Source organism: Engystomops pustulosus, chromosome 7 (genome assembly GCF_040894005.1).
Source record: "Engystomops pustulosus chromosome 7, aEngPut4.maternal, whole genome shotgun sequence".
In the NCBI taxonomy this organism is placed as follows: Eukaryota; Metazoa; Chordata; class Amphibia; order Anura; family Leptodactylidae; genus Engystomops; species Engystomops pustulosus.
Genome location: NC_092417.1, coordinates 34,069,044 through 34,086,073, shown reverse-complemented (window position 1 = coordinate 34,086,073; position 17,030 = coordinate 34,069,044).

Sequence of the window (17,030 nt, the reverse complement as noted above, 5' to 3'; positions counted from 1 at the left end):
TGTAGTGTGTATACAGTATTTGTATGTGAGTGTATACTCTTTATGTCTGTATATGGTATTGTATGTATGCAGTGTCGGACTGGAGTTCCTTGAGCCCATCAGTTAAAATTATCCTGGGGGCACACCGTTCAGGAACCCTAAAAAATAACCCCTAGTAGCCTTCAAATTTGGATGTCTTCTGCCAGAATTCTAGGGTCTTGTATTGGGTTAGAGTCTGGGCCCACCGGAGGATCCAATCCAACACTGTATGTATGTGTGTACATGCTGTATGTATATACACTCACCGGCCACTTTATTACGTACACCTGTCCAACTGCTCGTTAACACTTAATTTCTAATCAGCCAATCACATGGCGGCAACTCAGTGCATTTAGGCATGTAGACATGGTCAAGACAATCTCCTGCAGTTCAAACCGAGAATCAGTATGGGGAAGAAAGGTGGTTTGAGTGCCTTTGAACGGGGCATGGTTGTTGGTGCCAGAAGGGCTGGTCTGAGTATTTCAGAAACTGCTGATCACTGGGAACACAACCATCTCTAGGGTTTACAGAGAATGGTCCGAAAAAGAAAAAACATCCAGTGAGCGGCAGTTCTGTGGGCGGAAATGCCTTGTTGATGCCAGAGGTCAGAGGAGAATGGGCAGACTGGTTCGAGCTGATAGAAAGGCAACAGTGACTCAAATCGCCACCCGTTACAACCAAGGTAGGCAGAAGAGCATCTCTGAACGCACAGTACGTCAAACTTTAAGGCAGATGGGCTACAGCAGCAGAAGACCACACCGGGTGCCACTTCTTTCAGCTAAGAACAGGAAACTGAGGCTACAATTTGCACAAGCTCATCGAAATTGGACAGTAGAAGATTGCGAAAACGTTGCCTGGTCTGATAAGTCTCGATTTCGGCTGCGACATTCGGATGGTAGGGTCAGAATTTGGCGTCAACAACATGAAAGCATGGATCCATCCTGGTGGTGGTGGTGTCATGGTGTGGGGAATATTTTCTTGGCACTCTTTGGGCCCCTTGGTACCAATTGAGCATCGTTGCAACGCCACAGTCTACCTGAGTATTGTTGCTGACCATGTCCATCCCTTTATGACCACAATGTACCCAACATCTGATGGCTACTTTCAGCAGGATAATGCGCCATGTCATAAAGCTGGAATCATCTCAGACTGGTTTCTTGAACATGACAATGAGGTCACTGTACTCAAATGGCCTCCACAGTCACCAGATCTCAATCCAATAGAGCATCTTTGGGATGTGGTGGAACGGGAGATTCGCATCATGGATGTGCAGCCGACAAATCTGCGGCAACTGTGTGATGCCATCATGTCACTATGGAGCAAAATCTCTGAGGAGCTTCCAGCACCTTGTTGAATCTATGCCACGAAGAATTGAGGCAGTTCTGAAGGCAAAAGGGGGTCCAACCCGTTACTAGCATGGTGTACCTAATAAAGTGGCCGGTGAGTGTATGCTGTGTATATATTGTGTAATTATAACTCACATATGGATGGAGGGTGCAGGTAAGTTGTTTAATTTCACTTCTTTTTTTTTTAAACAAAAAGTTTCATTTGAGCAGCTTTCTGTATGACTACGACATCTAAGTTACATAACTGAGAGAAATACCCCCACAACTTTTATTTACTGCTTTATAAACCAAAATAATTCAACCAAATTCCCAGTAATTAGAAGCAGAAGTATACAGTATGATTACACCGCTGGATGTATTACAGAAAAATACTGCACCATATAACAGCCTGAAGCAACAATTGCCAGAGGATGAGTCACCACTGGATTGAGTCACTGTTAGTCAGCAAAGGTTTATGCAGATGCTATCTACGTCTTGCTTGTTGTGATGCACGTAGAGGTGGGAGATCCAAACTGGTGGGGAATATTCAACTATATAATTAAACTTAGAAAAAATTGAAGATTAGAGAACATCTGTTCATAGCAAAAGTAGGATATCTGACTACACGTCCATCTCAGGATTATGGCGTCTTGCTGGTTTACTTGATAACCAACTATAACCCAAACACAAAGGAAACTTTTCAGCCGTGCAACAAAATATGGCAAAATATGGCAAAATATAAACATGGTCGTGTAGACCCATTAGAGTTCTAAAGAGATACTTCACTGGGCCCCTGATAAAACAATTAAAAGCCCAAAAGACAACAACCCCACTGTCAAGACTCGGGGTCAGTGGACCCCCTGGAGCACCACAAGAGGTGGTACTAAGTGGCACCTGGTCTTCACCGGAGCCCGCCGCAGGGCGGGATGGACTCGCTGCGGCGGGGTGCTAAAAGGTCATTCTACGGCTGCAACTAGCCCGTGGTGGGAGCAAAGTACAGAATCACAGTCCAGGCTCGAGGTCAGGCACAGGCAGTAAGTCAGGGCAGGCGGCAGAGATGCAGAGGTCAGATGGCAGGTCCAAGGTCCCAACAGGGGATCAACGAGGAATGGGAACAATCACAAGGAATAGGGAATAACACAGGGACAGGAAACTTTTTCTAATCGCTAATGGGCTCAAGGATCCGGCGGGGAATGATGGAAGCCACCGGTCTTTATGGGAAACCAGGAAGTGCCAGCGCCAATCAGAGGTGCGCTGGCCCTTTAAATCTTTGAGTCCCGGCGCCCATGTGCCCTAGGAAGCGGGGACACGCACACGGCCTAGTCAGGAGCAGGAGCGTGGAGGGGTGAGAGCGGGCCAGGGGACTGGGCGGCGCTGCCACGGCGAGGGGCACGGGGATGCCTACAATCCGAGGCATGGATCACAGGGACACCCGTGGTACCTAGTTAAAAATGCATTGAAAAGTGAAGGAGCACATGTTCTTCAAAGTTCTTCAAAGTTCTTGTGTGGGTTTCAAAAATGTTTTCTTGGATGTATCCGAGGCAGAACATCAGGCTGAGTGAGTGAGTAGATGTGTGAGGTATCATTACGTCTTGTGTTCTGAAGTACGGTTTGCTGCATAAAGGCTCTCACCCAACAGTGGTCTCTAGACAGGCTCAGACTGCCCCACCGATGGCCCAGTGAATCCACCGTTGAGGCCAAAAACGTTGCACTCAAGTGCTATTTCTGGAGCTGATATGCAGATGACATTGACATGGCCAAAAAGACTTCTCCTACATGTGTCACACTCGGACCCTTGATGTGTGGCGTTTGATGATGTCATCAAGCATGGCACAACCTATCCCGGTCCATCCTGATCTCTACCTCATCTAGGTCTATTTTCTTTTGCTGTGCCTCTACAGATTATTTGTGTGGATAAGAGAGTATTTTCAGACAGGGTGTCATAGTATTGGGCAAGTTCTTCGAGATCCGTTTTACAAATAGAAAGCTTATCAAGGCTTACAAAGCCTTCCACATCAAGATCCTCCATGCTGAGCAGTTTTTGAGTAGAGGTAAAGAAGGGTAAGCTCATGATAAAAGGAGGCAGAAAATGGAGATGTGGTCACTTACTATCTTTCTTACTCATCTTTGGAGATGTTACAGGATATCAGAGGCTTAGAAACAGTATGGGGACTGGGGTGTTGCATCCAAAATGTAGGCTAAAGGGGGCATTGACATTTAATTTAATTCTATCTGCCATATACATACATTTCTTTGATTGGATATTGTAAGCAAAATGTATCCATAATTGAATCTAAGAGACTACAAGGCTACAAGCTTGTTGACCTTGGATTCGACCACTACTGCTGCAGTGTTTTGACAAAGAAACAAATCCTTTTTTAATATGAAATTTTCTGTAGTTACTGCATGTTCCACATCTGCCCTGTGGTAATGAACACTGATTCCAGGTGGTCAGGCAATAGTGCATGTCTGACCACCGCTGCCAGATTGTGGGGGTGGTTATATCCAAGGGCACTTACAACACGGCTACATTTATGGCTAATTATCTTCACACAAGAGTGTTTATTTTAATTACATTCAATTGAAGAAATGTTTACATAGGGCAGCTGAATTAAATGAAATGTGATTGTCCAGGTTGAATAGCCCTTTAATTCCACATCCCATAGTTGTGATTGGAGGTGGTCAGTCTGGGCAGGAATCACATGCCTCTTCACATTTTTAGATGGTTGTTTTCATGAGAACGCTGCCTCCTTAAATATCTATATTTAACTAAATATTATTTTAAATTAATTTCTATTCACAAGAAGCTTTCGCTTCTCCATAGCTTGAGACTTGTTATTTTCCTCAAGGCTGATGTGTATTCATTGAATCTCTGCGCGGATAAAAGGTTGGGAGGTAAAGTTATTATTCCTTTCAGAGCTGAGTTGAATTTTAGGTTCAATTCAGTCTACGATATACAAGCGGAGAACTGTTATATGTTATATCTGTCCTCTGCATTGTTATTTACCTCGCCTGCCCTTTACTTACTGCATTCATGGGCTGGACAGTCTATACAAGGTACAATGTCATTTACAGACTTATTATCAGGAGATAAGACTTGCAGTATAATAAGTCATAGGGGCAAATGATTTGTGTGTGTCTGATTTAGTACAGAACCTATAGAAAGTCCTATAGATGTGGTGACACGATCCATTCCATGTCATGTTACAAATTATTGGCTTCCGGAGACTGGAGTACAATATGGTGACATATGGAGAGAATATACAGTGGCACATAACTTGCCTATAGCTATATAGTACGTTTGCTACCACTCAGGATTTGGAGTATTTGTCCGAAAGAGAATGTGCAATGCTCTAAGTCCGGGGTTATCTGCCCAGTACAAAACCACTACGGAAAATGTGCTACCAATGCAGGATGTCAGCACATTGGGCAGGTAAACCCTTTACATAGCTGCTCCTAGTTTTGCTTGTATCCCTATTGTGATGGGAAGGCTGAGCACTAACCCCTATCATCCCGACCATTTGAGGCCATTTCTGTACATGTTCATGTGCATGAGGTCAGGGGTGTAACCAGGAGAGTCTGGGCCACATAGCAGATATGTGCATGGGGCCCCCTTCCCCTTGAAAAAATATATACATATTTGTACACACACATATTTATACAATAGCAAACTTTTATACAAATGTATATACTTAAACACACACACACATAAAGTTCTACTCATACAATCACTTTTATGTACACATACATATATATACTCATATGCACACATTTATGTACTGTACTCATACATACATTAATACATACAGAAGATGCAAACTCCTACGGTATATATACACACAGTGGGGGTCATTTACTAAGGGCCCGAATCACGTTTTTTTTAGTTGCGTTACCCGAATATTTCTGTTTTGCACCGATTTTCCCTGAATTGCCCCAGGATTTTGGCGCACGCGATCGGATTGTGGCGTATTGGCGTCAGCATGCACGCAACAGAAATCGGGGGGCGTGGCCATAAGAAAACCTGCTGTATTCCGAAAAACCACAGTATTTTTTTTAAAAAAGTGTCGCTTGCCACGCGCTTACCTGCACCCAGGGTAGGATGGTGAACTTCAGTGAACTCCGACAGAATTCAGCGCAGCAGCGACACCTAGTGGACATCGGGCGAACTACCTTAGTGCATCCCGCCCGGAACCAAATCCTCCACTGAGAACGCGCCTCTGGATCGCGACAGGCAGGGCCGCATCTGCCATGAGGCTTCTGCCATGAGGCTTCAGGCGGCAGAATGCGGATCCCTGTAAAAGGCGGCGAAATTCGCCGCTCTAGTGTGGGCGATTCGGGCGCCGTTAACGCCCGAATCGGCCACCTGCTAAATAAATCGCGCCTGTGCCTTAAAGAGCCTGTGCCTGGATCGCGACAGGCAGGGCCGCATCTGCCATGAGGCTTCTGCCATGAGGCTTCAGGCGGCAGAATGCGGATCCCTGTAAAAGGCGGCGAAATTCGCCGCTCTAGTGTGGGCGATTCGGGCGCCGTTAACGCCCGAATCGCCCACCTGCTAAATAAATCGCGCCTGTCTCTTTAAGGCACAGGCGCGATTTATATGCGGAGCGACGCAGCGCCTTTCTGGCAGCTGCGTCGCTCCGTTCCAATCAGCGACACAGGCGTCATGACGTAACGCCGCCTGTGTCGCTGTGCGGAGCCGCGGCTCACAGGAGAGTCGCGTGAAGACCGGAGCCGCACACCGAGGGAACAGCTGCCTGCAGGTGAGTATGATTTTTATTATTTTTCATGTATTTTCATTAATTAAATGTGGCCAATAAGGGGGAGTGGGGAGGTGTCATTATCGTGGGAGGGGGGGAGTACTGTATACATTCTATGTGGCCATATTTGTTGCATACTGTGTGGGTGGGGGGAGCTGTATACTTTATATGGATATTATGGGGCCAGAATGTTGTTATACTGGGGGGGGGGGGGGAACTGTATATATTTTATGGGGCCAGAATTGTTTTATACTGGGGGAGGGGGGGGGGGGACTGTATATATTTTATGGGGCCAGAATTGTTTTATACTGGGGGGGGGGGAACTGTATATATTTTATGGGGCCAGAATTGTTTTATACTGGGGGAGGGGGGGGACTGTATATATTTTATGGGGCCAGAATTGTTTTATACTGGGGGGGGGGGGTACTGTATATATTTTATGGGGCCAGAATTGTTTTATACTGGGGGGGGGGGGTACTGTATATATTTTATGGGGCCAGAATTGTTTTATACTGGGGGGGGGGGTACTGTATATATTTTATGGGGCCAGAATTGTTTTATACTGGGGGGGGGGGTACTGTATATATTTTATGGGGCCAGAATTGTTTTATACTGGTGGGGGGGGGGTGCTGTATATATTAAATGGGGCCAGATTTCAGCTATATGGCATACAGTATATTACTAAGCTGGGGGCTGTATATGGGATACAGTATATTACTAAGCTGGGAGGGGGCTGTATATGGGATACAGTATATTACTAAGCTGGGGGGATGTATATGGGATACAGTATATTACTAAGCTGGGGGGATGTATATGGGATACAGTATATTACTAAGCTGGGGCTGTATATGGGATACAGTATATTACTAAGCTGGGGGCTGTATATGGGATACAGTATATTACTAAGCTGGGAGGGCTGTATATGGGATACAGTATATTACTAAGCTGGGGCTGTATATGGGATACAGTATATTACTTAGCTGGGAGGGGGCTCTATATGGGATACAGTATATTACTAAGCTGGGGCTGTATATGGGATACAGTATATTACTTAGCTGCAGGGGCTGTATATGGGATACAGTATATTACTTAGCTGCAGGGGCTGTATATGGGATACAGTATATTACTAAGCTGGGGGGCTGTATATGGGATACAGTATATTACTAAGCTGGGGGCTGTATATGGGATACAGTATATTACTAAGCTGGGGGCTGTATATGGGATACAGTATATTACTAAGCTGGGGGGATGTATATGGGATACAGTATATTACTAAGCTGGGGGCTGTATATGGGATACAGTATATTACTTAGCTGGGAGGGGGCTGTATATGGGATACATATATTACTAAGCTGGGGGGCTGTATATGGGATACAGTATATTACTAAGCTGGGGGTTGTATATGGGATACAGTATATTACTAAGCTGGGGGCTGTATATGGGATACAGTATATTACTAAGCTGGGGGCTGTATATGGGATACAGTATATTACTAAGCTGGGGGGCTGTATATGGGATACAGTATATTACTAAGCTGGGGGCTGTATATAGGATACAGTATATTACTAAGCTGGGGGGCTGTATATGGGATACAGTATATTACTAAGCTGGAGCGCTGTATATGACATACAGTATATTACTAAGCTGGGGGGATGTATATGGGATACAGTATATTACTAAGCTGGGGGCTGTATATGGGATACAGTATATTACTAAGCTGGGGGGCTGTATATGGGGTACAGTATATTACTAAGCTGGGGGCTGTATATGGGGTACAGTATATTACTAAGCTGGAGCGCTGTATATGGGATACAGTATATTACTAAGCTGGGGGGCTGTATATGGGGTACAGTATATTACTAAGCTGGGGAGCTGTATATGGGATACAGTATATTACTAAGCTGGGGGATGTATATGGCATACAGTATATTACTAAGCTGGGGGGATGTATATGGGATACAGTATATTACTAAGCTGGGGGGCTGTATATGGGATACAGTATATTACTAAGCTGGGGGCTGTATATGGGATACAGTATATTACTAAGCTGGGGGGGCTGTATATGGGATACAGTATATTACTAAGCTGGGGGCTGTATATGGCATACAGTATATTACTAAGCTGGGGGGCTGTATATGGGATACAGTATATTACTAAGCTGGGGGGCTCTATATGGGATACAGTATATTACTAAGCTGGGGGGCTGTATATGGGATACAGTATATTACTAAGCTGGGGGGCTCTATATGGGATACAGTATATTACTAAGCTGGGGGGCTGTATATTAGGGGGTGCTATATATTCACATTGGTCAGGGGAGCACTGTATGTAAAATCATGTGACATAATAACAGGGTGGGATATATTAGTTATAGGATACAATAGATTACTTTGCATCATTTAAACCAAATGTTAGGGGGTCTGTATTAATAAATTACCGTTGTTGTATATTGATTGGTGCTGTGCATGCTATGATTCCAGTAGAAATATATATGAAGGGATATTTTATATGTAGGGAAGGGTGCGGTCAGTTGTGCTGTGAGGGGTATATAATATTTAGGAGCGCAGTGTTGTTATCCAGGAGACTTTATACTGTAAGTGACTGTGGTATTTTTAGGGACGCCGGGTGGAGATGTGCTGCACGGAGCTGAAAATATCCGGCCGTGAATTCAGCAGTGATACGTCATGGATTGGAGAACCCGGAATAAAGTCATCTGTAAGGTACTAGATGCCACTAATGCCTCTCAGATCCTGTAGTCAGTCACACAGTGTCAGGGAGCTGCCTGTGGCGATGTTAGTTGTTAGTAAAGTTTTCAACATTTACTTAACAGGGAGCGGGGGGGGGGGCAGCATTTTAATATTTGCCTCAGGCAGCAAATATGCTAGAATCGGCCCTGGCGACAGGACTGGGTAAGTAAATCTGCCCCAGTATGTACACATGCATACATTTGTACACACATACAGTATATGCTGTACACATTATATACAGTATACACATACATGCAATATAAACACACCATAGACACATACATACAGTAAGCGCTACGGAATTTGATGGCGCTATATAAATAAAGGTTATTATTATTATCATCATTAAACACACCATATACACATACATGCAGCATATACATACACTATGCTGTGCCGGCAGGCAGACAGGCAAGCAGGCGGGTGCCGATCAATAGCCATGATAGCTAGCATTTGGTAGCCCTTAATAGTCAGTATATTCACAATATACAGTACTATAAAACTGGTGTATAAGATTATGTTGGATAATTGATCAAACTTAAATTGATTAAAAAAAATATAAATTTATAAAAAAGTGATAAGACAGCCATACAGAATCCTAAAATAGATTCACTAAAAACATAATCATAAAACATTTTTTTTAATGTATTAAAGGAAACCTACCATCAGGATGAAAGACTGTAAACCAAGTACACTGACATACTGGTATGAGCCCCCTCTGGCAGGATCCACTCTACATTTAGCTCCTATAGGTCTCCATAGACCACTTCACCCCTGCCCGATATATATATTTACATTGGCCGGTTATAAAAGGGTTAATACTAATTCTTGAAAAACCACATTAACCCATTTAGAAACAATTGTCTGACAATTGTCCCATCACATTCCTATGAAAGTCACCCTTCTATTTATTACATTTGGCACATCATCAATTTTTTTTAAATGTGCCCCCCCCCCCCCCCCGCAAGAAAAAACATAAAATACATAGCCCATTGCCAAAATGTATCCGGACAGAGTTGGCACATTTCCCCCTATAGTCGTGATATATGTCCCTATAATATATATAATCAGCAAGTCTTGGTGAGCGGGAGGTGATAGAAAGTGAAGCTGAGGTAATGTAATCCTTCCATGATTTGCGGTACAAGAATGATGGCCGCTGTCTTACCTAGTAAGTGATGTTTGGAGTCTGCATTTGCTGTACTCACTCTTCTGCTGCCTATGTGTTAAGTGTTTATTATCACTATTGTTCACAATAATCTTCTCTGCTCCCCAATTTACCGGCTGCCTCAACGCTTGATAATAACATAGCTCATATCTCCAGTCATTTATCTTCCTGCTTGCTACAGCGTTCTGCATCACTCACGTCAGCCGCAGGACTGGAAGGGAAGAAGTGGTAACTACCAATGGAAAAATGGAAGAAAAGAACACTTTGATTTGCCCCAAATTTTGGTCACTTCTGCCCTTTCTGGCTGCAAAATATAGAGGAGTGGTCTGTCTCTAATTGAAAGGGGTTTGCCCATGAAGTTTTCGAATTTTTAATTTTTTTACACAATAAAGATCATTTATAATCCCCTTACTTTACAATAGTATTCAGTTTTATTGCTGTTTTAGCTCCTATTACTCACTGATGGTCGGTGTAAGATTCCAGAGTGTGAGTGGGGACTCTCTAGGAAGACACTTCATGATCTCTCTGTGCCATGAGATGCTGTTTGACATTGTGCTCAGATTACCAGGGTACAGGTTTATATACACTTTTATTTAGCTTCTGAACATTCGCTAGTAACTGACACATAGAAAAAAAGAGATGAGACAGATCAGAGATGAGAGATGATGAGATCCATGAGATGGATGTATAACACAATGCCACTCTCAGCTCTGCTCACCTATAACACAGAGTCAGCTCTGCTATGCCTCCCTCCCGCTCCCCTGGATAAAGACCTTATATGTCTGAAGCTTGTACAGTAAGTCTCTGCTGCTTGATGCCAGGAAGTGCCTGTGTCTGAGCTGGTTTTGTAATGCAGGGGGAGGTGCTGGAGGCAAAGAGCACTGCATTGTGCAGACAAGAGAAGCTATTCATGAGAAGCATCTGACCATAGTCAAAATATTTATAGTCGTATTCAAGGGAAACCGAATTGTAAACACCAGGACTGATAGAGACAGGTTGGACTTATATCTGTGAAATACAGAATTTTTGTTTATTACAGTGACTTAGAGAATGTGTTATTTTGTTATCCTGAGTACATTTAAGAATCCTGTATTCATGGGAATATCCATTTAACCTCATCTTTCTTAAAACTTTGTGTAAATTGTTGGTGTAATGAGGACAGTTGTGGTATTTTTGAGGGCTATAAAGCAAAGTTACATCTGGGGCCCTGCCTTAAACAGCAGGTAATGGAAACTATTGTTTCAAAAACTGTCATTGACTTAAACTGTATTGGCAACCTACAGCGGCAGATACAGGTTACAGAATGTGGGATAGAATCCCACTGCACCCCAGTTCCCTAATCCAATTTTGCTTTTTACAACTGGTCTTGAGGAATCAGATACATCCCACCACTGTGTAGCCCCCTTGATCTCTGCGGAACCCAAAATATTGCAAAAGTATACAATAGCAATAACACCATTTTTGGTCACATATGACTCATGACACTTATATTAGCGGTTTTCATCTTAGCAGACACTGCACACAAAAAGTAGAGGAAAAATTAGTCTTTCATTTAGCAAACAAGTTTTAGGAATTGACAGGCAACATTTTCACATAGATGTACAGTGGTGGACCTCAAGAAGGATTGTACTGGTGGATCCAAAGCACAACAGTCTGAAACTGGTTAGGGGGCTGGAATAAATTTTGTATTACAAACCAAAGTGTTTTAGTGCCGGGGGATGGAGCTGCAGGCAGCTGCAGCAGTCTGTGTCTCAGTCTCCTCCCCCCCACCCCCCCCCCACTTCCTGTCATATGCATTGAGCCGGCAGGTGTGGGGGGTGATCGGGGGGAGCGGAAGCATTTAAGAGGAGACTGAGACACAGGCACGCAGGCTGCTGCAGCGCGAAACTCTGCTGGCAGGGAGCCAAGTAATGGTAAATAAAGTTTTATAAAGTACTGAAATGATTCAGAATGCTGACAAAGGCTTTTTTAAAATCAGCATAGCATAGGCTTCCTGGTGACATGTTATTTATGTCTCTTATGTAAAAGAGCAATAATCGCACTGAAAGATCTATATTCTGATGGACCCCACCGACAGTGACCTTCACCTTACAGGACAGATGAAGATGCTACCCAGGTGCACATGGCGCCTAGATCTGCGCCTCCTCTATGAAAGCTTTCAATGTAAATATTTTCTTTCCTGTTCGCAGCTCCATCTACTCCAACTGAGGCTGCAATCACCATAATGTCTGATGAACACTACAGGGAGCCGTTCCGTGCTGTATAACACCTGTGATCTGCTCCGGTGCTGGAACATTAACACATTTCTCCCCGCTGCAGGAGGCTCATTTAACCCAAGTACATTTATACTTTGTATATTTTACAACATATCACATGGTGACACATTCTGCCAATAGTTTAGTTATAAGCATTGTCACTGCGATCAGGGCACTGGATAAACTTAGTCTTTTTGGATCCTTATCTGAAATCCGTATTTATTGGGGGTATCCATCATACGCTGGAACATCATGCGCCACCACATGGGACAGTACTCCTGCCTGGCTTCCTGTAGCGTTGAGCTACAACCTGCAACTGGACAGAAGTAGTCTAAAGCAAATGGACAGGAACGCCCTGTGCCGACCCACTCTGATGCCCAACACGGCCCCCTTCGTGCCCTTCCAAGCCCTCTTGAGGTGGAAGTGGCATAGGGGCAAAATAATCACAATTCCTGGTAGTTCACAAGGAATACACCCGAAACCCGTCATACAAGCCCTGATCAATCTCCCCCTATGGGCATGAATATATCTGTGCACCTCAGATTGCTATTGGCTGAACATGCATTTAGCTGAAAGCTAAATCCTCTAGAAGACCATTGTTTCCCAACCACCGGCCGCGGCCCAAGACCGGGCTGGGAGCACCTGCTGCCAGGCCACAGTAATACTCACCTTCCCCCCTTCCCCTGCAGCTTCCTTCTCTTCTTTCACTTCTCTTCCACGTTAATACACGGCTCTAATGCCAGCGCGCATGATGATGTCATCACATCGCGATATGCGACAATAGAGCCGAGCATTATTGTGCAGAAGTGAAGCAGAGAGAGTGAAAGTAGAGAAGGCAGCTGCAGGGGAAGGTAAGTATTGGATTTTTTTTTTTTACTTTGGCTGGCAAAGGGCGCATTGAGAGAGGGACAGCATGGTGCAGGAAATCTGGGTATCAAACAGAAAAGGGGACAATATAGGTGGGGAGGCACAATATAAGCTCCGGGCACAGTTTGTTAACGGCGGGGTGCGTAAATGTACATTTTTGGCTAGACACAATCCCCCCACCCAACGGTCCCTGTCAGTTTCTGGGGAAAAAGAGCTAGGGGACCACTGCTCTACACCATCGGAATTAAACCTGTACCTTTTTCTTGGCCAAGCATGCACCTATACTTTGAAATGAGGTTCTAACAGGGCCGGCTCCAGGTTCAGTAGGCCCCTGATCAATAGAACCTTAGTGGGCCCCTTTGCAATGAATTAATGTGGTGGAATTAAAAATTAAGCACTTGCCCGAGTATGCCTGGTGCTGGTGCCTGCCCTGGGTTCTAATAACTTCTGTCTTCTGCTAGACCTCTGTGGTCATCCCCACCGGAAGATACAGTCTAGGAAGATTTATTATGCCTTCTCTGACAGTGTTCTCTTCGAGAATGGTGCCGGCCTATTTTAATTGGGGAAAATACATTTTTATGATGTTTTTAATTTCAGTTATTCGCCATTCAGTGTATTTTATAACTTTATTCTCCAAGTCACAGTGAACTTTACTGGGTGGAAGAGGTGTACATTACATGGTACTGCATGTCTGGTGGGGACTGAGGTGACAAGAGGTGTATGTTACACGGGACTACATGTCTGGTGGGGACTGAGGTGACAAGAGGTGTATGTTACATGGGACTGCATGTCTGGTGGAGACTGAGGTGACAAGAGGTGTATGTTACATGGGACTGCAGTTTAGGAAGTATTCTCCTCTTGGCATTCATTTTTAAATTACTGTATTTTTCGGTATAAGATGCTTCTTACTATAGGACACACCCCAGATTTAGGCTTCCAAAAAAAGGAAAAATATATTTTACAACAATAAAAATATCCCTGTTGGTCGCACTAAAGCACAGCACACACAGCTCTGCATCATCCATACAGTTACACACACAGCTTTGCTTCATCCATACAGTTATGCACACAGCTCTGAATCATCCATACAGATACACACACAGCTCTGCTACATCTATACATTTACACACACAGCTCAGCATCATTCATACTGATACACAGAGCTCAGCTATATATACAGACCCCACACACACACACATACTTCCCCTCTTACCCTTCCTCTTCCCCTTTCCCAGCCCAGCATGTCCCCATTCTCCCAGTATCAGATCCTGTGGTGATCTAAGAAGCATGTGATCAGTCACATGATTCTGACATAACTGCAGGTCCTGTACTTGTAGGCAGAGAGAGAGAGCAGTGCCAAGGCTCTCCTCTCTGGGAGATCGGATGCAGCTCTATGTCAGGGCACCACCCGATCTCCATTACAGCGGTCCGGAGGGTCTGGCAGTGCTGGATCCTCCTGACCTTCGGTCTATAAGACGCAGGCACTTTTTAGCAAGATTTTTTTTTAGCAGGATTGTCTTATAGTCCAAAAAATACTGTACATATACATACATTTCTTCAAATGGAAGACTAATGCGATGGTCATATCCAAGGACAGCTATCTTATTTCTAAGGTACCACATGGCCAAATTTAGGGGAAATTATCTTCACACATTTTGTTAATAACAAGCAATTGAATAAAAGTGCTGTAGATATATGTCAGCTGAATAAAATGTGAATGCCCTGGTGTGAATACCCCTTTAAGGTGCAATGTATTTCATACTGTATGTTGAGGTGATAGATAGTCAGACTGATTTTTTCTTCTTCTACATATGGTCATGTGCATGCGCCCTCAGTTCCCGCTCAGGTCCGCTGGAGTTCACCTTCTTTTTCCTGGTCCATGTAAGTGCATTGTCTTGCGGCACAATTTTAAAGTTAAATCCGTGCTCAGTCCGAATTAGTTGGATCATCCAACAGCACGCCCCCTAGATTTCTGTTGCATGAAAGTCGGCGCGATTGTCCCCTTTTAGATACCTGTCCCAGTGGCGCATTCCCCGAAAACGGCGGAATATCCGAGGAAAGTGCGGATTCTGAGACAGTCTTACACCTCAAAACCCCATTCAAAGCCAACCCCTGTATCAGTTTCGGGGGGCATGCCAGTTCTCTGCCTCCCCTGGAGATGAATAGCTAGCATACTCTCTACATTTTCGTGGCGGGTTGAACAGAGTCTTATACTGGGCACAGGTGACGTGGGATGGGGTGAGGGGGATCTGTATTTTACTGGACTGGAAACTAAGTAGATTTGAGTTTTTTTACAAATAGACAAAAAGAAAGAAGTTGCTTTTGGAGTCCTTTCTTGTCCTGTGCTGATGAGGTAACGACGCAGTTTGTCTCCCCCCCTGTTGTCATGGTAATGGGGCGGCTGATGGAGCGGGGCTCAGTATAGCGAGATACATTGCTATTTATGTGTCTGTAGAGTCTTTATTAAAAAATAATGACATGAGATCTATAGCAGCGGGGGTGAGATCATTTTTATTATATGGTATCAAGACATGGCTCGTGTCGTGTCCTCAGTGCTGCCAGCTTTGTGAACTGATGACTGCATTGTCAGACACACGCACATGCTGTACACATACACACGCACATATACACACACATACATGTTGTACACATACACACATTCACATATACACACATGTGTACATTCTGTACAGATACAGTACATACGCACATATACATATACACACACATACATTCTGTACACATACAGTACATACACACATACACATATACACACATTCACATATACACACATGTGTACATTCTGTACAGATACAGTACATACACACATATACATATACACACACATACATTCTGTACAAATACAGTACATACACACATACACATATACACACATTCACATATACACACATGTGTACATTCTGTACAGATACAGTACATACGCACATACACATATACACACACTTGCATTCTGTACACATACAGTACATACACACATAGACATATACACACACTTACATTCTGTACACATACAGTACATACACACATAGACATATACACACACTTACATTCTGTACACATACGTTACATACACACATAGACATATACACACACGTACATTATGTACACATAATTATAGACATACAAGACCCATTTCTTCCACCAAACATGGCAGAAAATGAGTGATGCTAGCAGCTGCACTCTGCCCCCAGTAAAAAAAAAAAAAGACACTGTACATTTTAATTAAATGGGAGTACTGTATATGTTAGAATTAATTTGAGGGGAGCAATGTCTAAGCTAACTTAGTGTGAAAATAATTCATACACAAACTCTAATATTTTTAAATGGTGGGGGGGCTATTTATGCTAAAATTAGGGCACATTGGGATCATTTACTAAGGGCCCGATTCGCGTTTTCCCGACGTGTTACCCGAATATTTCCGATTTGCGCCGATTTTCCCTGTATTGCCCCGGGATTTTGGCGAACGTGATCGGATTTTGCCGCATCGGCGCCGGCATGCACGCGACGGAAATCGGGGGGCGTGGCCGAACGAAAACCCGACGGATTCGTAAAAACCGCCGCATTTTTTTAAAAAAATCTGTCGCGGAGCTTTCACTTACCTTCACTCAGCCCGGCTCGGTGAACTTCAGCGCGTTCCGATGCTTTTCAGCGCAATAAATCCGCTTAATAAATCAGCTTAATAAATCCGGGCCGCGCCGCTGGATCGCGAATGGACCGGGTAAGTAAATCTGCCCCATTGTATGTATTTTAATGGCCTCGAGGTGGGGTGGTGATTTGTTTTAAGATTTGCCCTGTAAAGCAAATTACCTAGAAACCGCCCTGGCACATATAAATACACACATGTACATACTGTGCACATACATACACATATACAT